Here is a 24,387-nt window from a genome sequence, read left to right as displayed (position 1 = left end):
CCCCAAATTAAAAATACAATGATCCCAACAAATGCTCAAAAAAAACCCCCAACAAAACATGAACCCTTAGTCCTTTAAAAAAAAAAAAGAAGGGGCTGGAACGGGAGTAGGGGGGAGAAAACTGTACTTGAACAATGATTGAAATAAAAAAAAAAAAAAAAAAAAAGAACCACTGTTCTAGGACTTCCTGGCTCTGCATATATTTCAGTCTCACCCACTCCAACATTAAACAGAGGGGTTCTTGGTCTCTAACATGGTTCTGTTGGACCTTAGGTTCTAGACCAGTGGTTCTTGAGTAGGCTTTGCAGATCTTCAGCATCAGTACCCCCAGGGGACTTGTTTAAAACGCAAATTTGAGGACCCCTACTGAGATACACTGAATTAGAAACTCCAGAGATGGAGTTGAATAACCTGTGTTCTAGCAAGCCCTCCAAGTTAGTCTGATGCATAAAATTTGAGAAGCATGGTTCTAAATCCTTGTGTGTTCCAACGGCCTGTGGTCAGTTCCTCAGATACCAACTTGAGCCTCGTAACTGACCCAGGATGGGGACATAAGGCACAATGTCAGGGCAAACAGCACAGCAGTCCCTCAGCCAGCAGCGCTGCCTGACCTGTCAAAAACAATATGCAAAAGGAAATTGCAAATGAAGTGTTCAGAGATGAAATAGCCTGATATCTGAGATCCGCCTTAAAATACTACTCCAACACAAAAAGGGGGGAGGAGAAGGATATTTGAAATAAATGTGGCAGAATACCAATTATGGATGAAGCTGCTGAGTAAAGGGTACATGAGTTTCTTATAGTCTCAACTTTTGTGTATAGTGGGAACATTTCATAATAAAAAGTTTTTTTAAAAAATCAGAGGTTACTCTTGGACTCTTGCAAGGGCTCTCCCTAAAAAGTCAACTCTAAATGTGAACAGGAAGATTACCTCTAAGATTCCACAATTGTCTTCTTGTTATTCTTCAAACATACCAAGCATATTCTCACCACAGGGTCTTTGTCCCTACTGTTCCCCCTTCTTGGAATGCTTTTCACCCAGATATCCACATGGCTTGCTCCTTCATTCTTTTAAATCTCTGCTCTAAGATCACCTTGACCATCCTATATAAAGCAGCAAAACTCCAACACATTTATAGCAGCATACTCTACCTCCCCTCCCTGCTTTATTTTATCTCACAGCATTTACTGTGCTCTGACATACATAATGTTTGTTGGTTGACGGTAAGGTCTGTGGTGGCATAAGCTTTGACTTTTTTCACTGCCTCTATTGCTAGTCTCTCAACACATACTGATTAAATGAACGAACGAATGAATGAATGAATGAACGAACGAACAAACGAACTGTCTGTTGGATACCTAAGCCAAAGGGTGAATACATACAAGCACCTAAATGCACCTACACATAGACAAAAATCATACAAAAATGAGTTTAAAAAGCAAGACTCCATTTACCTGCAAGAGCAGCTGAGAACCAGAATATGAAGATCTGAGGGCTGGGTCTGTGAGACTTGCAAATAAACAGTCAAATGCTAATCTTGATGATCACAGAGAACAAAGGAGGCACTGGTGTCCAGCCCAGGCTGTCTTGGACTGGGTGGTGGGATGATGGCAGAGTAGGCCAGAAGTACCAACTTTCTCCAGGTCTTTGTCACTATAGAAGTCAAGAAACACTTAGCCTCTCTCCAAGAGCTGTTGTTGCTTGATTTCTGCTGTTAACACAAGGAGAAAAAGGTAGTTCAGAGAGAATTTTTCTTGTCCAGGGAAGAGACAATTCAGAGACTACCATCTTTTTCAAACTAGGCTGTTTCAGTGAAAGGTACTCCCACCTTTTACTGCCACTGCTCATTCCTCTCAAGAGATGGAGAAGAGGCTTAAAAGGTGAAGAGGGGGGAAATGGGAGCGATAATAAAATTCACAGACATTTTTCAAGAGAAATACACATGAAAGACAACCTATTTCAAAGTTTTCATGTTATACATACTCAGGTGCAGGGAGGCCAAGCAACTTGCTTAGAAATAGACCTGAACTGGGACTTAAGCATATTTGACAGGTCTTAATTACATCCAATCTTCATGTGATGTGGTTTTAACTAATTTAAGGAGCTCTTAATGAATTAAACAAAAAAAGGAGGGATCCTTTCCAAAGAAGCTGGGCCACATAGACTGTGTGAACAGTGCCCAGAGAAGGGTGTCTGTTCAGCTCAGAGTTTAGTTTGGATGATGGCAGCTAACATACGACGCTTTATGATATTTCATAGGAATAGGCCGAATGTAAGTAAGTCTCAAGTCTGGGTCACAAGGGTCTTTCCCTGGTCCACAGGGGCTTCGCGGTGTGATAACTTTACACCTAGTTTCCGCTCTGGGTTTGGCTCCCAGCTTTGCGGTCCTGGGAAAGGAGGTTACTCTGCTCCGCATCGAGTGCCCCTTTCTCCGAAAGAACAAAGAGTGTGGAGAAGAACCCAAGAGGGGCCATTCTCGCAGACCAGCGCTATCTCAACTACCCAGCGGAGGAAGAGGACGGGGTGTGCACCGCGCCCCCCCCCCCCAAAAAACACTAGCTGCCACCCGCGATTCCAGGTCAGGCTCCGAGGCCTCCCTTCGGGGAGCAATTAGAGCTCTTCTCTCATCTCCTTCACAGACCCCCAAAACACCCAACACCTGCTTCCCGGAGAAGAAGCTCCGTGCCCGCTCTGTGTTGCCCACCGCCCGGCCTTGAGCGAAGCCTGTCAAGCCTATAACGGCCCTCAGGGCCACCCCGTCCCGGCCCCTCACTTCATTCACCCCGGCTGGCGGGGCAGGCCTCGCACGCCCCACCCCTCCCCTCCCCGCAGCAGCCGCTTCACCGGCAGGCCTCGCGAGTACTTACGGCGACCCCGGGCCGCGCGCGGCCACCGCTGGGGAAACTAGCGGCCCGGGACGCCCCGCGGGGGCGGAGCGGCAAGCCAAGGGGCGGGGGCCGGGCCCGGAGGGCGAGGTCGCACTTCCCCACGCCTCGTCGTTCCGTCACGGGCGCGCTGAGCCACTCTGCGCACGCGCTTACGGCGAGACTGTGGCCACGTGGGCCGCTCCGGACCAACAGACACCGGGCCGGCCCCTGGGCACGCCACCGCTCCGGATACCGGGTTCCAGCGCCTGCGCGGTGCTGGCTGGTTGGGTGGGTGGCGGTGCTGTGGGGTGGGAGGGTTGCGACTAGTTTGGCGAGGGGGGGAGGTTCTGCGCCGCGGATCTGGGCGGGTGCGTGGGACAAGAGGGACCTTGCGGGTGAGCGGACGTCCCTCCAAAAGAGACGTTGGTATCTGGCGCCCCGTGCGGTTGGGAGGAATAAAAAAGGAACGCGATGGGCGGCTGCTTCTGGGCGTGGGAAGTCAGGCGAGCAGCTGGTGATTGATAAGGTCCTCCTGAGGCTCTGTTGTTTCTAAGACTCTCTGGTTTGTAATGGAAGTCAAACACCTCGGGGTTTTTAAAGTCTTAAGTTTAATGCATTGACTCGCCTTGCAACTGCGGTGTTCTGGAAAGCACTCTGACCTTCTAATTCAGACAGTGGGGTTGTGAAGAAAAGGGGCAACGTAGTAAGTAGATGGGAAAGTTCAGGAGGCTACTTGGCTGGCTGGGCAAACTCAGTGACCTGGTTACACAGGGGTCTGATCATGAAGACGTAACTGCGTGGGTCATGGCAGGTCAATCATTATCTTAAGTGAGCCCTGTCCATTGTTCCTAGGCATCTAGGATAACATACCCTTGAAATGTCAGAGTAATTTTCTTTTCCAAACCCCCAGGAGGCACAACTGCTGGCACCAGAGCACAAGACCACTAGAGCGTGAAGACTATAAAATTCCTTTGTTACCTTATTGCTCACATACCATAACTATTAACTGTAAATGTTAAATGCTAACTATCCTGTACCCACCAATCTCTCTCCATTTTACTTTTTCTCTAATCCTAAACATCTAATCACTTTGCTTTCTCCTGCTTCCCTAATCTATCAATAGATTTCATGTAACCTTCTTTATGTTTTCTCCCTTGATTCCAAATGTATAAAATAAGCTGTAAAACCATCATTTACCAGAACATTTTCTCAATCTGTTGAAAACTTGCTTCTGGGAGTGTCCTCAAAAGTTTGGCTCAAGTAAAGTTTTCTTCAGGAAGGATTGACAGGGCTTAAATCTTTGTTTCAGTACTCATTGACTGTTAGGCCTCACTTCTGAGTCTTAGTTTTCACACCTGTAAAGTGGGGACAATAATACCTAATTAATGGGGCTCACGTAGTGAGAATGAAATGAGATAGTTGGTTGAACCATATGGAAGTGCCATTTTGTAGGATATAGAGTCAAATGCCTGCAATTTCATATGGTTAACCTAATACAGTTGACCCTAGAATAACATGCAGTTTAGGGGTGTATTACTGTCACCAGAAAGGGACTAGGACTGAGGTGGGTCTGCCTTGGCATGGTCTGGAACGTGTGGGTTCTTGACTTCATGCAGGCAAAATTCCACAACCCAAGGCTAGGTGATATTAGAGTGTGTGTTAAAGCTCAGGAAAGTGAAACAAAAGAAGAGCTTAAAGAAGAGGCAAGATCACAGTGGTAGGAGTGAGCCTAGACTGCTTTTTTTCGGCTCAGTGTAAAGTTAGACAAAAGAAGAGTGCTAAGAGACAGATTCAGGGGTTAGCCCCTGAGGAGGGGCTGTTGCCTGCTGCTACCTTGGTGGCCAGCCTCACTGGGATCCTTAGAGTTAAGGAGAAAGAAAGCAAGGGTACATGCCTGAGGAAAAGGGGGACATGGTCATGCTCTGGAGAGATAGTAGGTGGGCTTGCTTTATCTTAAGGGTTTTTTTTGTTTTCCAAAGGGGAGAATTTTAGAGGATGATTCCAATAGAATATTCACCAGTGTTCCAGGACTGCTTCGAAGCACACATCATGTGTACTTCAATATGCTGAAGCATATAGAGGGGCCAGGGTCATTCTCTTGTCAGTTCCACCTTCAAAGAATGTCACTGAAAAGGGACCAGGACTGAGGTGGGTCTGTCCTAATATGATCTGCAATATGTAAACCATTTGCTCCTAAGTATCCTTGGTTAGGGAAGAGATCTTGTGACTTATTATCTGGCTATAGATTACTCAAAGAGTCTGTTCAGCTATCCATCTCAGTTTCCCCATTCCACTTGCCAAGGAATCTTCCTAGCTTCTTACCAACCTGCCTCATTCCCCCCTCAGAGGTTTCCATCCCTGAAATCTTTTAGGGGTGATAAGGGAGAAGGATATGTTTTCATTAACTGCGTCCTGCTGACAAGGGTCGTGGTCCCTGCCTGTGCAGGGTATGGAAGTCTCTCCCTGCCTGATCTAAGGGAAACAAGGGAATGGAATCCAAGACTGGAATGGAGAGGCTGTGAGCTGATTTTTCTAAAGTAGGCTGGAATCCCTGAAGCATCATCATCTTGGTGTGAAATTACTATATTCTAGAAGTGACACATTTGATAAGAAGATTAAAAAGACATGGTCCAAAGATGAGGAGGAGAACTATAACTACTAGAGGTCCAACTAGGGGTAAAAACCAGGTAATGGAGGGGAGAGCAGACTTCACAGAATCACAGATTGAGCTGGCAGAAGGTTCCCCTTTCCAAAGTGATGAAGCCATGAGGCCTGGTCATATATATATATTTTTATGTCTTCCCTTACTTGACTTGAAGAGTTCATGTAAATGCAGGATGTTTTGTTTATGACTGTTCTTTCCCCTTCCTCTGTTGCTAGTAAGTAATCAAAGGCTAATCTATTATCTTGCATGTTAGCAAGCGAGTCTAGAGACCACTGTAAGTTTTTGAGGGCATCCCCAGGACTTTCTAGAGCAGCTATACTGCCTGTTAAATTTCTTAACAGGGTTTCATGACAGACAAATCATTCCCATGGGGCTGCTAGGTTGACAGCTGCCACTATGCCAGTTACAATGAGACCAATGACCCTTTTATTGCAAGGGTAAGTGGCATTATGAACAGTGACAAATCCCTTGAGGGCCAAGAAAACCTAAGGTGCAGCTGGCCTTGCAATTGTGTATTGTCAACACAAGAGTAGGCTGTTGCAGTTAATGGCTGATGGAACTTGATATAAGGCCTGCTATCATGAGGTAGTCTATTTTTGGGATACCACAAAGGAAGAGGCATCCACAAGGAGCACATGCCACTGGGGAAATGTTTTTGAAAACCAAGCTCATAGGGCTGGATCCCAGTAGGCACCACCCTTGCAGTCAGGGGGCAGAGGGGTCTCCCTTTCAGGAGGGTGCTATTATGTGCTGTGGGGACCTGGTAAAGGAGTTTCCAGTTACTCTAAGTTTCTCCTTGCCAGTAGCAGCTGCCACTATTCAAGGAGTCAATTTGAGAATTAGTCTCCCAGGTATCTGGTTGGCCCATGCAGACTAGTGGGCACCAGTGTGTCAGATTAGGGATACAGGAAACACTGTTAGAAAAAGTTTTTGGATATGTCGGAGATGGGACAGAGTCATCTAGTTCAGGCTTATTGATACATTTGGTGGACACAACACAATGACAACAGGGTTCTTTAAGAACCTTGCAGGAGAGCAGGAGAGCATCTGAACTGACTAGCTACTTAGTCTGATTCATGACCAGAGTGAGGTGAGTGCCAGGAAAGTCACTGAGAATTGGAGGGAGGTTAAAAAAAAAAGAATTAGCCTTTTTAAAATTCTTGGGGGACCCCAATACTAGAATTAGATTCAAGTTGAGGGCTGTAGGTTGAAACTGAGGTGGGGGTGCTATTGTAATTGGCTATCTACAGCAGATCCAGTGATCAGAAAGTTGATTTCCAGTAGCAACAATATTGGAAAAGTTTATTAAGATACTGTTCTTTCATTCTCTGTATAGGGGTTCTGGATACAGTAGGGTCATGAAAGTAAGAACAATATACATTGTTGCCGTGGTCACATGGCTCAATTAGTTGGAACATCATCTTGTACACCAAAATGCTGTGGGTTTGATTCCCAGTCAAGGTACATAACTAGGTTGTGGGTTCAGTCCCTAGTTGAGGCGCACATGGCAGGCAACCTGCCATTGCTTCTCACACTGATGTCTCTCTCTCTCTCTCTCTCTCTCTCTCTCTCTCATATCAATACACATAATCTCAGGTGAACATTAAAAAAGAAAGGGAAAAAGATATTATACACTGTTGGTTAGAATTTGAATGATTTGAGCAGAGTAGAGAATCTGGGACTTTATCTGATAAAGATTAAATCCAACAGGGACAGAATTTTTTTTTTTCCTGGGGAGGGAAGAAGGCTGGGCATGACAGACTAGTAGAGTGTCAGGAATATGAGAAAGACAGCCCTACTGTGTGGCCTATTATGTGGCTCAATTGGTTGGAGTGTCATCCTGTAACTGAAAGATTGCAGGTTTGATTCCCAGTCTGGGCATGTATGAAGGGCAACCAATTGATGTTTCTCTCTCACATTGACACTTCACTTTCCCTTTCTCTCTAAAAACAGTGGGAAAAAAATGTTCTTAGGTGAGGAAGAAGGTATCCAGCCATGTTATATGAAAAATAGACACATTTGTTGAAGAAGATACAAGATACAAGAAACATTGTACATAGGACAATGACACCTCAGTCTCCTTCAAAGTAGACACCTTGGGACCTCACACAGCTCTCCCAATTGCTATCAGCTGCCCTATTGTATTTTCCTGAATCTCATCAACATTCTGAAATCTCTTCCCTTTCAAAGGTGATTTTAGTTTTGGGAAAAGCCAGACATCACAGGATGCCAAATCTGGGCTGTAGGGAGGCTGAGTCATCTGGGTGTTTGATGTTTCACCAAAAAGCTCTGCACAAGATGCGGGCATATTGTGGTCATGAAGCTGCCAATCACTGGTTGCCTATAGCTGTGGCTTTCTGAATTATTCCAATAGTTTCTGTGGGGAAATGTTCAAGCTTAATGCAAAATTAGATGCAGATTCATTACTCTACTTGCTCAGTCATTTTGAATGTGACGGTCACACAGTACACATGCTCACTTGGTGGCATCTACTGCCCCCACTGACTAGTACAGTGAAGTCATCATTGTTCACACATGTGCATTCCAGTCCACTCTCCTTGGTTGCCAGATTACATCAATGTCATGAAAACTGTTATTATTATATTAACAATGTCTAATTTTTTCCAGATAGACAACATGTGTGTGTGTGTGTGTGTGTGTGTGTGTGTATGAAAGACAATTATACTAAAGCCCAGTTACCACATTACTTATCTATAACAAGTTTTTGTTTCTTAAAGAGGAACTTAAGACCTCAATGGGTTCAAATAGTAAGTCTCAGGTTGTGGTTCCTCTGGGGACTCACAAGAAACAGATTTAATTTGAGATATGTGAACCCAATTGTTTATCCCTATAAGCTTTACTGCAGTTGGGTTGCTTAGTAGGACCTGAAGTGAGCCCTTCCATCTGGGTTGTAGTCGGGACTCAGGAGAGTTGTCCCTCCTAGACCATGTCCCTGGTTTTGGTTGTTTGTGCTGGCAGTCCTTATTGGGAGCAGGTAGAATTTTTTTTAATACATTTTATTGACTATACTATTACAGTTGTCCCAATTTTCCCCCTTTGCCCTCCTCTGCCTGGTACCCCTATTCCCTCCAGCAATACCCACCCTTAGTTCATGTCCATGACTTATGTATATAAGTTCTTTGGCTACCCATTCCCTATATTGTTCTTAACATCCCCTGTCTATTTTGTACCTACCAATTTGTACTTGTTAATCCCTGCATCTTTCCCCCCATTCTTCCCCTTCCCCTCTAACTGATAACCCTCCGAAGATGTCCATATTTATCCTTCTAATCCTGTTCTGCTTGTTTGCTTAGTTTGTTTTGCAGATTTGTTGATGGTTGTGAATTTATTGCCATTTTAATGTTCATAGTTTTGATCTTCTTCTTTTTCTTATATAATTCCCTTTAACATTTCATATAATAATGGCTTGGTGATGATGAACTTTAGTTTTACCTTGTCTGGAAAGCACTTTAACTGCCCTTTAATTCTAAATGATAGTTTTACTGGATAGAGTAATCTAGATTGTAAGTCCTTACTTTTCATCGCTCTGAATATTTCTTCTAGTCTCTTAACAGCTTGCAGAGCTTCTTTTGAGAAATCAGCTGACAGTCTTATGGGAAGTCCTTTGTAGGTAACTCTCTGCATTTCTCTTGCTACTTTAAAGAGTTCCTCTTTATCTTTAACCTTTGGCATTTAAAAATATTTTAAATGATTTTTTAATTTAAAGATTTTATTTACTTTATTTTTTTAGAGAAGGGAAGGGAGGGAGAGAAACATCAATGCATGGTTGCCTCTCACATGGCCCCCACTGGGGACCAGGCCTGCACCCAGCCTGTGCCCTGATTTGCAATCGAACCAGCAACTCTTTGGTTTGCAGGCCAGCACTCAGTTCACTGAGCCACACCAGCCAGGGCAAACCTGTGGCATTTTAATTATGTGCCTTGGTGTAGTCCTCTTTTGGTGTATCTTGCTTGAGACTCTCTGTGCTTCCTGGGCTTGTATGTCTATTTCCTTCACCAAATTAAGGAAGTTTTATTTTTTAAGTATATTTTATTGATTATGCTGTTACAGTAGTCCCATTTTTTTCTCTCTTTTATCCCCCTCTGCCCTGCACACATCCCTCCCTCTAGCATTCCCCGCCTTAGTTCATGTCCATGGGTAATACATATAAGTTCTTTGCCTTCTCCATTTCCTATACTATTCTTAACCTCCCCCTGCCTATTTTGTGCCTACCAATTATGATTTTTATTCCCTGTACTTTTCCCCTCTTCACCCTCTCCCCATCCTCACTGATAACCCTCCATGTCATCTCCATTTCTGTGATTCCATTCCCGTTCTAGTTGTTTGCTTAGTTTGTTTTTGCTTTTGTTTTTGGTTCAGTTGTTGAGAGTTATGAGTTTGTTATCATTTACTGTTCATACTTTTGATCTTCTTTTTCTTAGATAAGTTCCTTTAACACTTCATACAATAAGGGCTTGGTGATGATGAACTCCTTTAACTTTATCTTATCTGGGAAGCACTTTATCTGCCTTTTCTTCTAAATGATAGCTTTGCTGGACAGAGTAATCTTGGATGCAGGTCCTTGCCTTTCATGACTTCAAATACTTCTTTCCAGCCTCTTCTTGCCTGCAAGGTTTCTTTTGAGAAATCAGCTGATTGTCTTATGGGAACTCCTTTGTTGGTAACTGTCTCCTTTTCTCTTGCTGCTTTGATGATTCTCTCCTGCTTTGATGATTCTCTCCTTATTTTTAATCTTGAGTAATATAATTATGATGTGCCTTGGTGCATGCTCCCTTGGGTCCAATTTCTTTGGGACTCTCTGAGCTTCCTGGACTTTCTGGAAATCTATTTCCTTTGCCAGGTTGGGGAGGTTCTCCTTCACTATTTTTTCAAATAAGTTTTCAATTTCTTGCTCTTCTTCTCCTTCTGGCACTCCTATGCTTCAGATGTTGGAAAGTTTAAAGCTGTCCTGGAGGTTTCTAAGCCTCTCCTCATTTTTTTTTTTTTTTAAATCTTGTCCATTCTTCTCTGGTTGAATGTTTATTCCTTCCTCCTGGTGCAAATCTTTGATTCAAGTCCTGGTTTCCTTCCCTTCACTGTTGGTTCCCTGCATAGTTTTCTTTATTTTACTTTGCATAGCCTTCACTTCTTCCTCTATTTTATGACCACACTCAACTATTTCTGTGAGCATCCTGATTACCAGTGTTTTGAACTCTTCATCTGATAGGTTGGCTATCTCTTCAGCACTTAGCTCTATTTTTTGGAGCTTTGATCTGTTCATTTGGACCATATGTTTTGTCTCCTCAGGCCTGTTATGTAGTAAGGGGTGGAGCTTAGGTATTCACCAGGGCAGGGCAACTCATGTTGCTAAGTTGTGGCACTCTAGGTGGGGAGGGATCTGAGAGGGAACAATGCCACTTGCTGGGCTCTCAGCTGGCTTTCAGTCACTTCTCCAGCTACCTACAAGCAACTTGGGCCGTTCTGGTGCTGATTCCCAGGAGGGTGCATTTGTGTGCATTCTAGGACCCTGTGGGTCTCTCCAGTGAACTGTCTTGTGGGGTTGGGAGTTTCTCCCACCTCCTCAACCCCCACAGGTTTTTATAGCCAGAGGTTTTGAAGTTTTATTTCCCCATGCTGGAACCCTGGGTTGTGTGGTCTGTCTCATTCCTCAGTTGTCCTTCCCAGTTATCGGCACACAATGTGGGACTGTCTGGCCCACCAGCCACTGCCTTGGCTGTTTGGTCCTGCAGCTGACTCCTTGCTGCATGTTCTCTCGGCATCAGGTGCTCATCTCTGCCCCTCCTACCAGTCTAGATGAATGTTTCATCTTTAACTCCTTGGTTGTCAGACTTTCATATAGTTCAGTTCTCTGGGAGTTCTGGTTATTTTTGTTGTTAAATTTGTTGTTGTCCTTCTTTTGGTTGTGGAAGGAGGCAAAGTGTATCTACCTATGCCTCCATCTTCTGAATTCTTTTAAAAATTATTTTTAGTTTTTCAAAGACTTTATTTATTTCTTTTTAGAGAGAGGGGAAGGAAGGGAGAAAAAGAGGGAGAGAAACATCAATCTGTGGTTGCCTCTCACACGTTCCCTACTGGGTACCTGGCCCACAAGCCAGGCATGTGCCCTGACTTGGATTTGAAGTGGTGACCCTTTGGTTTTCAGGCCGGCACTCAACCATGGAGCCACACCAGGTGGGGCAAATTATTTTTTCTTCTTTCTGTTCTGATTGAATGGTTTTTCCTTCCTTGTTTTCCAGATCATTGATTTGATTCTTTACTTCATCCCCTCCATTGTTGGTTCACTATAGATTTTTCTCTATTTCACTTAATGTAACCTTCATTTCTGCCTGGTCTTTTTTATGATGTTGAACTTTGCAATGAGTTCCTGGAGCATCCTTATAGCCAGTGTTTTGAATTCTGCATCTGATAGATTACTTATCTCCATTTTTTTAGTTTTTTTTTCCTAGAGTTTTGTTCTATTCTTTCACTTGGGCCTTATTTCTTTGTCTCCTCACTTGGCAGCCTCTCTGTGTTTGTTTATGTGTGATAGGTAGAGCTGCTTTGATTCCCTGTCTTAATAGCATGGCCTATTGTAGAAAAGTGTACCTGTAAGTTGAATTGGGTGGAGCCCTTAGGTAACTGCCAGGGCAGGATAACTCATGTCACCACTCTCTGGCTCTGTGTGGGGGAGGGCTCAGAGAGGGGGCAATGCAGCTGCCTGGCCTCTGGAATTTTGCCCGGAAGGAAGCTCTCTCCCAGCACTCATCCTGTTGCCAGTCACTTCAATTTATCCCTGTATTCCACTGGCGCCCTTCCAGCTGTTGCTGTGGTGTTGAATCTCATGGGGGGGGGGGGGGCGGGGGGAGTCTGCATAAGTCCTAAGTCCATTGTGTGCCCTTTAAGAGGAGTCTCCCAAGAACCCTACAGTTTTTTCCACTGCCTCAACCCCCACTGATTTTTACAGTCAGAAGTTACAGGGACTTATCTTCCTGGTGCTGGAACCCTGGGCTTGGTGGTCAGTCTGGGGCTTCAATCCCTCACTCCTGAGGTATCCCTCCCAAGTTTTACCCACTACATGTGGATGTGTGCTTCCTGATCCCCATTCATGCCTCTCTGCACCACACTGCATCACCACACCTCTCCGTGCATCTCCACACCTCTCCGTGCATCTCCACAACTCCACCCCTCTTACTTGTCTGGATGAATGTGGTCTCTTTAAATCCTTGGTTGTCAGACTTCCATACAGCTCAATTTTCTGACTTTTCTGGGTGATATTTGTTTTGTAGTCTACTTGTAATTTTTGCTGTAGGGGAGGCAAATGTGTTTACCTATGCCTCCATCTTGACCAGAAGTCTAGAATTTTGTTTCCATATCCCTGTGATGCCTTTTGTACCTGTCCTAGATTAATGGTATAACAAATGGAGGGTGTCCTCATCTAGTAGCAGGTCATATACAAGAAAGGACCTGCTATTGATGAGTTCAAAGGGGCTCATTTGTAACTCTCCTTTAGGTGCGGTTCTCATTCTCATGAGACCTATGGGTTACATAGACACCCAGGATTCTGAAGATTCTTGGCATAGCTTGGCCAGAGTCTATTTTTAGGGTTTGATTAGGTCTTTCTACCATACCTGAGGATTGAGGTCTCCATGATGAGTATAAGTGATAATTGATCCCTAAATCTTGAGCCAGCTGTAGTGTAATTCTGTCTACAAAAGAGTGTTCATTGTTGCTCTGTAAGCTTCTTGGTACTCTGAATCTAGGTAAGATTTCTTTTAATAAATACTTGTCTATCTCAGTAGCATTTTCTCTTCTGATAGGAAAGGCCTCAATCCATTTGGTGAAAGGGTCTACAAATACCAGTAAATATTTAAATCCAGCCTTGGGGGGCATCTGAGTGAAATCAATCTGTTAGTCATTCCCAGGGTATGTGCCTCTGTATTGTATTGGTGTCAGGAGAGAAGGAGGAGGGAGGTCTGAAGTGCATGGTGTAAGGACTGAAACCAAAAAGAGAAACCTAGTGACAGGTGTGACATGACAAGAGTGACGTTTTCAACATCAGTGTAATAAATGCTCCAAATAGAGGATCAGGAGTTATGGTATGAGTCACAATAGTAGCATTGTCCAGGAACCCCATTAACGCACCTTGAAACAAATCAAGTAAGTTGGGTCCCTAATAGAGAGAGGACTGTGGATGTGTTTACCCCGTGTCCTCTGGGCTGAATTACCAGTGGTCATTGTGGTGGCCAGACACTTAGAGGTTGGATTTACTCTGCTCAGACAGAGGACTCAACTCCACACAGGAAAAAGGTGGTGGGGGTGGGAGTGGATCAATTTGAATATCAGGGGTGATCAGCCACTGACTCACCAAACTGTCACTTAAGGATGGTCATGTGGGCAGGTTACTCTGTGTCCAGAGGGCAGACTTACCTGTGGTCTCAGCATCGATGACATATGTCTTCATGAAGGTTTTACTCTGCTGCTGACAGATTTGCCACACAAACAGGAAATGAGAAGTGACAGGAAAGATGAACTGGAGAGTAAAGGAGAAAATACAACTCCAGGTCCCATCTAGGGTGTTAAAAAGTATGTCACTGGAAAGGGACTGGGACTGAGGCAGGTCTGCCTCAGCATAGTCTGGAATGTGTAAAACATTTGCTCCTAAGTGTCTTTGGTCAGGGAACATATGGCCTTGCAGTTTATTATCTGGCTGTAGATTGCTTGACCAGTTTGTTCAGCTGTCTATCTCAGTTTCCCCATTCCACTTGCCAAGGAATTTTCCTAGCTTCTTACCAACCTGTCCCACCTCCAGTCAAAACTTCACATGTAACATTTGACTCCCAAAAACTTAATTACAGTAATCCTTTATCCCTCAATATCCATGGGGATTGGTTCCAGGATTGCCCATGATATTAAAATCCCTGGATGTTCAAGTCCTTTATAAGAAAGGGCATAGAACAATGCATACAGTCAGCCCTTTGCATCTGCAGATTCCCAAACTCAAATCAAAAGCTGTTTTCCATCCAGGTTTGGCTGAATGCACAGATGCAAAACTTGGGGATGTGGAGGGTTGACTATGTATTTTTTTAAAAAAATATATGTGTATAAGTGAACTTGAGCAGTTCAAACCTGTGTTATTCAAGAGTCAACTGTACCAACTTCCAGCCAATGTGGAGGTGTAGGTAGATACACTTTGCCTCCTTCCACAACCAAAAGAAGGACAACAACAAATTTAACAACAAAAATAACCAGACCTGCCAGGAAATCAAACTGTATGGAAGTCCAACAATGAAGGAGTTACATAAGAAATATTCATTCAGACTGGCAGGAAGGGCGGGGACTGGCAGCTGGGATGTAGAGGACTTGCAGCAAAGTGGGGGTGGGAAGACTGGGGTGGGTGAGGCAGTGGCTGGTGGACCTGGTGAGGTGGCAGCCGGTGGACTGGGTGGTCCCACATTTGCATGCAGATAAACCAGGAGGAACAACTGGGGAACAAGACAGACCACACAACCCAGGGTTCCAGCATGGGGAAATAAAGCTTCAAAACCTCTGGCTATAAAAACCTGTGGGGGTTGAGGAGGTGGGAGAAACTCCCAAATCCAAAAGACAGCTCATTGGAGAGACCCACAGGGTCCTAGAATGCACACAAATGCACCCTCCTGGGAATCAGCACCAGAATGGCCCAAGTTGCTCATAGGTAGCTGGGGAAGTGACTGAAAGCCAGCTGAGAGCCCAGCAAGTGGCACTGTTCCCTCTCAGATCCCTCCCCACCTAGAGTGCCACAACTTAGCAATATGAGTTGCCCTGCCCTGGTGAATACCTAAGCTCCACCCCTTACTACATAACAGGCCTGAGGAGACAAAACATATGGTCCAAATGAACAGATCAAAGCTCCAAAAATAGAGCTAAGTGCTGAAGAGATAGCCAACCTATCAGATGAAGAGTTCAAAACACTGGTAATCAGGATGCTCACAGAAATAGTTGAGTGTGGTCATAAAATAGAGGAAGAAGTGAAGGCTATGCAAAGTAAAATAAAGAAAACTATGCAGGGAACCAACAGTGAAGGGAAGGAAACCAGGACTTGAATCAAAGATTTGCACCAGGAGGAAGGAATAAACATTCAACCAGAGAAGAATGGACAAGATTTAAAAAAAAAAATGAGGAGAGGCTTAGAAACCTCCAGGACAGCTTTAAACTTTCCAACATCTGAAGCATAGGAGTGCCAGAAGGAGAAGAAGAGCAAGAAATTGAAAACTTATTTGAAAAAATAGTGAAGGAGAACTTCCCCAACCTGGCAAAGGAAATAGATTTCCAGAAAGTCCAGGAAGCTCAGAGAGTCCCAAAGAAATTGGACCCAAGGGAGCATGCACCAAGGCACATCATAATTATATTACTCAAGATTAAAAATAAGGAGAGAATCATCAAAGCAGGAGAGAATCATCAAAGCAGCAAGAGAAAAGGAGACAGTTACCAACAAAGGAGTTCCCATAAGACAATCAGCTGATTTCTCAAAAGAAACCTTGCAGGCAAGAAGAGGCTGGAAAGAAGTATTTGAAGTCATGAAAGGCAAGGACCTGCATCCAAGATTACTCTGTCCAGCAAAGCTATCATTTAGAAGAAAAGGCAGATAAAGTGCTTCCCAGATAAGATAAAGTTAAAGGAGTTCATCATCACCAAGCCCTTATTGTATGAAGTGTTAAAGGAACTTATCTAAGAAAAAGAAGATCAAAAGTATGAACAGTAAATGATAACAAACTCATAACTCTCAACAACTGAACCAAAAACAAAAGCAAAAACAAACTAAGCAAACAACTAGAACGGGAATGGAATCACAGAAATGGAGATGACATGGAGGGTTATCAGTGAGGATGGGGAGAGGGTGAAGAGGGGAAAAGTACAGGGAATAAAAATCATAATTGGTAGGCACAAAATAGGCAGGGGGAGGTTAAGAATAGTATAGGAAATGGAGAAGGCAAAGAACTTATATGTATTACCCATGGACATGAACTAGGGTGGAGGAATGCTGGGAGGACAAGAAGTTCAGGGCTGAAGGGAATATAGGGGGAAAAATGGAACAACTGTAATCGTATAATCAATAAAATATGTTTTAAAAAGAAGAGTCAACTGTACCTGTAATGTAACCAGCAGAGTACCTGGGACTGGGAAGTATAGGAGGTTCACAAATGACATTGTGTTCAACATTGTTTCATTGTAACATTGATGAGGGAAAATAATTTTTATTCTCAGTCAGGCCACTCACTATCTATGTGTAGTTGGAATATTCTCCACATGTCTGTCCGGGTTTTCTCCAGAAATTCTGGTTTCCTCCCACATCCCCAATATGTGCACATATGGTGTGAACTGGCATGTGTCCATTGCCCCAGTCTGAGTGTGGTGGCACGTGAACGCCTTTGCCACAGGAAGGTGTCCTGTCCACTGTGGGTTCTATCTTGTTCCCTGAGGGGCTGGGAGAGGCTCCAGCCCCTCCTCAACTCTGAACTGGAACAAGTGGGTTAAATAATCATTCTGTTACTTACTTTCATTCATCTTTCTTAAATGTAAGTATAGCTCATATTTATGTCAATGTCTAATATTAGAAGTATTTGGGGTCTTTATTTAGAAGTTTGATAATGGCTTGTGACCAAAGATATGCCATAGGAACTTAATTATTGTTTGTGTAAATTAGCCTACAATAAAAGTGGTTTTCTTATATGTTGTTTAGCTTAAAATTACAGTTTGTAAGAACCTATTGATGACATTAAGTGAGAACTTACTGTAGTTTATAAATGAAAGTTATAACTGGTTATCATGGTCACTAACCTTAGATATGGTCAGACCTATTTTCATCCTTATGAAGTGGGTGTCTTGGCTCCTACATGCCCCTCTTTTCCACTGGCACTGATGGGGCAAGGCTTATCTTTGATCTACCTCCTTCCTCACTCTCTCTCTTTAGCTGGACACAGCACACACAGGAAGGCTTTGGTCCTGAGTGATAACATGCCATCTCTATCCCTCCTGAACCAGCCTCAGTCATAATTTCCCCAGTGATGTTTTTACATTTGAGTAGCCTCATCTTCTCCTTTCTGACTCCCTCTGCTTTTTGATGCCCGCCCTTCTCACCTTACCACTCAATGTGGGACACAATACCGTCTCAGTATTAGTTTGTTATACCCATTGCTTATAATGCCTGAAAAATTGAGGGATATAAAATAACAGGACTTACAGCCTTAGTCTCAGAGGACAGAAGTTCAGAGGGCTTGGGGAAAGCGTTGGTTCTGTTACCTAAAGCAACCCACCAGCAAGGGCCGCATAACAGCTATTGAAGAGGCAGAAACCAGAGTGGCAAGACTGCTCTTTGGTTTCTGAACGTTTCCTAGGTTTTTCCTGAGGCCCTCTGACCTTGGGGTCTGTGAGTCACCTTTATCTACAATAAATTGCTTAACTTTACCCAACACAGGGTACTACAAATTTAGTGTCCTCAGCTAGGCCCTTGGAGTACCCAGCAGTCTTTCCACACTTTGCCACCGTCCCCTATTGTGCTTTACAGAGAAAATAAATGCTGTGGGGGAAATCTCTCAATTTTCAGCACCCTCCAAATATTGGAATCTCTCCTACCCTTTCTTTCTCGGAGGTATAGATGTCTCCCTTCAGATCCAAGGTTAACTCTTTCACTATAACATGTTTTTTGTTCCCTTTTCTCCTTCACTTAAATGCCTTTCCTTCATGGATATTCAACTTTTTCTACTCCACTACTGTTTGATCTTAGCATATAAACTTGATCACTCACCAAACCTTCTTTAAAAATACAATTTTATTTTAAAAATCCAATTTTAATCCCACACACTCCTGGCTATTACACACTTTTTCTTGCCTTCAACCCAGCTTCTTGGGAAATGGTCTATACTCGCCATCTCCACATCCTCACCTCCCATTTATTCCTTGGATCTAGTGCCATCTGACCTCTCCCCAAAATCTCTGCTGAAAATACTTTCACCAAAGTCACAAATGACTTTCCAAACTACTAAATTCACTGGGAAATTTCAGACTTATTTGGCCAGTTGATGTGACTGGGCATTGTTGACCACCCTATTCCTGCATCCCTTCCTCTGCTGGCTCCTGTAGGCTGTGCTCTTCCAGTTGTTCCTACACCCCACACAGCTTCTTCACAGCGTCCCTAAAAGACTCTTCTTCTGTCATTCCCTATTTAAATAGAAACTCACACTCATTTCTACCCTCATCATTCTTTTCAGTGATTGCATTAGTGCCTATCTAAAACAGACCTTGGTCATTTCGGGGTGCCCAGAATCTGAATCCCCTTTCTATGTTACAGGTTTTGGAGGTAAGCAGAGCCCACCCTCCATGACTGACATCAAAAAGGTTTGGTCTTTCCTTTCCCAGCTTTTGGGCAACTAAAACAGAGGCACGCGATCTAGTCCTGGCCGAGTAGTCCCTAGAAATGTACATCCTGGAATACGTTGATTTAGAGCACAAGAAAAACAGATAATTCATTCTGGTGACAGTGGCCACAGTAGAGTCAGCTTTATCCCATGCCAGAGGGCTGTAGTGGTGTGGATATTGGTCATGGTGACATTCAGTGTCCAGTGATGATGACAGTGGCAGTATTGTCAGTGGGCTCTTTCTGGCATCTGATTTTGGCTTCTGCTTTGGCCTCCTGTTGTTCCTGCTCATTTTCTAAGTTTGTATCTCCTGGTTGGCAATCCCATGTCCCGCCCAATGTCCTTTTAACAAATGGCTTTTCTGTTTAAATCAGCCTGTGTGACCGTGAACTATAAGTTACTAAGACTCCCAAATCTATATCCCTATCCTTTACATCTTGAGTTTCAAGTTGCCTTTTGGATAAGTTGCCTTTTAAGAAAACACTATTTGTATGCCTCCAGGCAAACTTGTCTCCTTCTTAATCTGTATCCCCTCCATATTCCTAGCTTGATAAATAGCACCTATGGCTTGTTCAGTCTGAACCCTGAGAGGGAAGCATCTTAGACTTCTTCTGCCCTCACTTAAAATTAACCAATTTTACCTCGTAAACATCTTAAATTTTACCTCTTAATACATCTCAAATCAATTCCTCCTTCATATTATTAAGCCTCCTCACCAGAACCATTTTTCTATCCTCCAAATTAGACCCCTTGTCCCACTATCTACCCCTCTGACCTAGTCTCTACTTAGCTGCCCAAGGGAATCTTTCTAAAACCCAAAAGTCATCATGTCAGTCCTCTAGGGAAATCCTTCCATACTTCTTTATTGCCCCTAGGATAAAACTTTTACCTCTTTCTTTGGATCTACCTCCTACTTGACTTTTACTACTTCCTCACTTGCATCCTGTTCTCCACCCAGGCAAAATTACATGTTTTTCCAGACCATGCAGTACATGCTTTTATACTCCATTGTGCTTGGAGGGTCAACAGCCACAACGCCACCTTTGACCCTCCCATTCCACTCCACAGAGATGGGTACCTGAGCCATCAGGCCAGGCAGGGGACTCCATCACCCTGACAAAAGTGATAAGTTTAGATATAAGTTTGTGACCTAAGTGGAGCCAGTCACAGTCTTACCCTCTAAGCACTTTCTCACCCTTTCTCACACTTTCTCACATGGAAAAACTATGTCTATGCAGGAAAGAAAATTGGAGCAAGGCACAAAGCACAGCAGAGCCCTCTTTGAGCCCTGAATACAGCCCTACCTGAGTCAATAATACCACTACACAGTTCCCTTCTTGCTTAAGCTGGTTTGTGTTGGTGCCTATCATTTGTAATTAAACCAGCTCTCATGCAGAAATGGGAGAGAGTGTGCAAATAACAGACTTCAGAATATGGAACTGTCGGAACTGAAGTGAAATGGAGTCAGTGGGGACCTGATGATCCATGGTTAGGAAGTTGAAAATCCTTGTTATCTTGTATCAAGTCAGCTGGTTAAGTGATTTATTTTATCTTGAGATTTGGGTCAAGTATCCATCCTAGATATTTCAGCAACAACACTGGGAAGATGTCTGGATGTTGGAGTATGCTGGCCTCTTCTCAAGATTTTCAATAAGGTTCTGTAGTTCAGCTTTCTTCCATACTGGCAGAACCAGTATTGTATACAGCTTTGTTTAGAGTTGCCTTTTCTGCCCGTGGCTAGCAAGCTAGACTGGCAAGGATCTGATAATCATGTGTCTCACAGATGATAAAAGCCAGACCCTTTTCTTGCAGCTAAAGTGAGTGAGAACAAAGGCACAGAGGTAGGAGGTCCAACTGAAATACTGGTGCTTAAGGTCTGGGAAGTTCCAGAGTAAAAGACTGATCCTCCAAGCTATACCTGAATGCTTCTTTTTTCTCCCAAATTAAATAGTATTTCTCTCACTCAGCATTCAGACCATGCCAAGGGTTTCGATGCCTGGGAACTTGGCTGTGAATCCTGTGGGTCATAAACCTCATACTTGTTCTTGGATCCCAGGCCGCCTTCTTTCTCTATGTTAGCTGGCACCCCACCTATATGCCGAGTATCCCCTCCACTTCCACATGCATGGTAGAAATGCCACATGGCAGGCCATGGGATCTGGCTTCCCAAGCAGACACCCAAGAAGGCAGTGATGCAACTTGGAGGTGCAATGGAGTTAGCATTCTGTGGGGTACATGTTGGCCAATGGAAAACAGGAGACAAGAGCGGGGTGGACTGATAAATTCCTTCTCAATTCTCTTCTTGGTGAATTGCTCCAAGGTACAGTTTCTCCTTGCAGATGCCTTGTGCTTAGCAAACAACCCTGGCAGATGACCTTTTTTCTCTTCCTGGTTCATGTAAAGCAGTGGCCAGCACAGTAGTTCATTTTCTCACATTCTTTCCCATCTTTCCTGGCCTCACATTTCCTTCTCCCCATTCACCATCCTGGGCTTCCATCTCCCCCCAAAAGTATGAGCACTTTAATCCTTGCTCTAAAGTCCTATTTCTAGAGTGCTTCAGTTATGACACAGGGCTACCATCAAAGCCCAACATTGGTCTCAATAGTAACGAAAGGGACACAACTGATTTATCCTGCTTAAAAACAGGGACTGTTATTAACCAGTCACCCCAGTAAATTTATTTTTTTCTAAAGGAAAAAACAGGGAACCTAGCTCAGACTGCTAGCTTCCTACAAGGGACCTGGTGCCAAGGTCGCTGGGTCAGGCCATTTCTGGCCTGCTCTCTAGGAGAAAATGAAACTCATTTCAAAGGCTTTCTTCACTATTTCCTGAATTTTCTCCTGGGAACCTAAGACTTTTCTTCAGAAAAATCAGACCTAGACTCGCAGCCTGCTCTGCCTTCTGAGTCTCTGTGCTCTTAGGCAACTAGAAGGTAGGTGGCCAGGGTCTGGAATTTCAAAGTCCCCTCTACAGATGACCAGTCAGAGGCTCTGATCAGCCCAGTCTGCTAGAGGCTGGAGAACATTGTGAGAGTGATGTCTGAAGCCAGGGCTGGGGAGAAAAGGAGTGGTGCTTGGCACAGATTTAGTCACCTCTTTGCAGGCTGCATGTGGCTCAGGCTGGAAGGATAGCCAAATAGCCTCCATCGGCTCTGAGCTCCCTGAGCCCAAGAGGTTTCTTTTTTTGTTGGCTCTTCCAAAGAACACAGAGCTGTGTAACATAACTGTGCAAATATACCGGCTGTGAAGGGAGGCCCAAAGGCCCAAAATAGCCTGAGCACCTTCTGAATTTGCTCTTGTCACCATGCAGGCAGGTGCAATCAGGAAAGTGGTTGCCAAAAGATTATATCCAAATCTGCAAAGGATCAAGAGAAATCCTGTGATCTTCACATCCTTAGCATACTCTTTTCTAGAGTATTGCATGCATGCTCTATTCCACCGAGGTAGATAGAGGTCAGTCTCCAGGTCTCAGAGCACACAGCAAATCCACAGCTGATTCTGAAGTAATTAGTAACTAAGAGGTAATTAGTCCTATCTCAGACCAAAGGTCTTTTCTCACTACATTTGAGACTCCCAGAGAGAGAAGTTATAAGGACCCTGCTAAAGGCTGAATACTCTGTTCAAGGCCTTTAAGTTATACAAGTTCTCAGAAGGTTCCTAAATTGGGTGTCCACTGAGAGACTCCCCTCAGGAGTGTTTTGGTGATACAGCCTCAGTGTAATAATGGACCATGGCCAGAGGGTGAGGAGTGGAGCAGCCTGCAGGTCGGCCAGAGTGAGTGCTTGTGTGGCTGCCCCAATCCTGTCCTAAGCATGTACTTGGGGCTGAGGCTTAGCAGTCAGGTCAACTCAGGGATACCTGACTATCTGGTCAGGGCCACTAGAGCATGAACTAGCCAAGTGTGAATAGGTAATCTTTCTCTGGGGGCATTGAGCAGACAGGCCATTATGGAAGCCATGAAGTTAAGGGGGAAGGAAATGGACAAAGTGTGACCTGTTTCTAAGAGACAGAAATCCCAAGGGCCAGATCCAGACTCAAGGACAGAGTCAGCAAGATTCTTGATGATGGTTCTTAGCTCGAAGAGAGCCCAAGAATCAAATCAATCAGTTTGAAAAGAATTGTATCACCAGAAAATACTCATGCCTGGCAAATAGGGATCTGGAAATGTGTAATCTCTAAAGCAATCTTTGGGCCCAAAATCATGTCAGGAAGAGGGAGACTTCAATTCCAGAAGAGATCCCCTTTGGGATGTCCATAAAAGACAATAGATAAAGAATCAAGTGAAAGGACCAAGAACAATCTGTTTTGTTGAACAAGAAACTTGCTCCACTGTCTAGGATGTGCTGTGTGCTACAGATTAGTGACCATTGTTTTCTCTTCTCCCCTATTCCAAATGGAAGGTTTCTCTTTTTAAAAACTTGTTATCCTATTTTCTGTCACTGTTTCATATTGGTTATATAGGGGTAGCTAAATGTATCTTTTAGCCACAAATGGCAAAATCATAAGAAGTTATACCCAGACCTGAATAAGAATTACACAGCACAATGGGACGCTGGATTGAAGGTTCAGTAAAGTAATTGGACAAGATTCTGTTTTGTCATCCATTGGAAAGTGGGTTTTTTTAATTTTTTTTTATTTTTAGAGGGGGAGGGAGGAAGAGAGGGAGAGAATCATCAATATGAGAGCGAAGCATCGATTAGTTGCCTTCTGTATGTGCCCTGACCAGGGACCAAACCTGCAACCCAGGCATGTGCCCTGACTGGGAATTGAACTGGCAACCTCTTGGTTTGTAGGACAATGCCCAACAAACAGAGCTACATGGGCCGGCACAGTGGGTGTGTTTTTGTTGTTGTTGGGCCTAGGATCATTGCATTGTTAGGCAGGCACACTTGAAATTGATGTTTGCCAAGAAAAGTATAGGTGGATGCTGAGCAATAAAGGGGTGGAATACTAAATGCATATTGCTTTTCTGCCTATCATCTTTTCCTCTGGGGACCCATTTCTCCCCTCCATGCAGTCCTGGTGAAGTTGTCAATTATGGTGGTTATCCTTCTACCCTAGAGGTAAGCACATGTCCATTCTGGCCAAAGTTCTTCCTAGGACTTTACAGCTCAAACTAGTGAGGCCAAGCCAAGAGATGGAACATCATCATTTGAACCCCTAGGTCCAGCCATGCCAGAAAGCTGATACATCCTTTGATTTACCATTTATGTACATCAATTAATTTCCTATTGGCTTAAATGTGTTTGAGTTGGGTTTTTGACACTTGCAGCTGGAAGGGTTCAGACTAATAGATACACACACAACAGAGACAGAAACACTGTGTTGTTCAAACTCGTTAGACCATATGTAAGTCTTCCATGATCTTATGGGGGCCAGCAAACTTTTTACCTGAAGGGTCAGATAAATATTTTAGGGTTTGTGGGCCACATATGGTCTCTGTCTCATATTCTTTTTTATT

At 43.9% G+C, this 24,387-nt stretch overlaps 1 protein-coding gene across 8 annotated transcripts in view; it reads right to left on the bottom strand.

Moving 5' to 3' along the window:
- PARP6 (poly(ADP-ribose) polymerase family member 6) overlaps positions 1-3,030 on the bottom strand; it is a 31,835-nt gene extending 28,805 nt beyond the window's left edge. For 6 of the 8 annotated variants that reach the window (XR_003684093.2, XM_028505878.2, XM_028505880.2 and 3 more), the window contains exons 1-2: positions 2,869-3,027; positions 1,456-1,712 (exon numbers count right to left, since the gene is read on the bottom strand). The gene's annotated coding sequence lies outside the window, so the exon portion shown is untranslated. Of the gene's footprint in view, positions 1-1,455; positions 1,713-2,868 lie in introns of all 8 variants that reach the window. The other 2 variants (XM_028505886.2, XM_036028320.1) reach the window with 2 other exon arrangements.
- Positions 3,031-24,387: the final 21,357 nt, after the last annotated feature.

Source organism: Phyllostomus discolor, chromosome 1 (assembly GCF_004126475.2).
Source record: "Phyllostomus discolor isolate MPI-MPIP mPhyDis1 chromosome 1, mPhyDis1.pri.v3, whole genome shotgun sequence".
Taxonomy (NCBI): Eukaryota; Metazoa; Chordata; class Mammalia; order Chiroptera; family Phyllostomidae; genus Phyllostomus; species Phyllostomus discolor.
The sequence above is the reverse complement of the archived record's forward strand: the minus strand, read 5'-3'. Positions and strand labels throughout refer to the sequence as shown.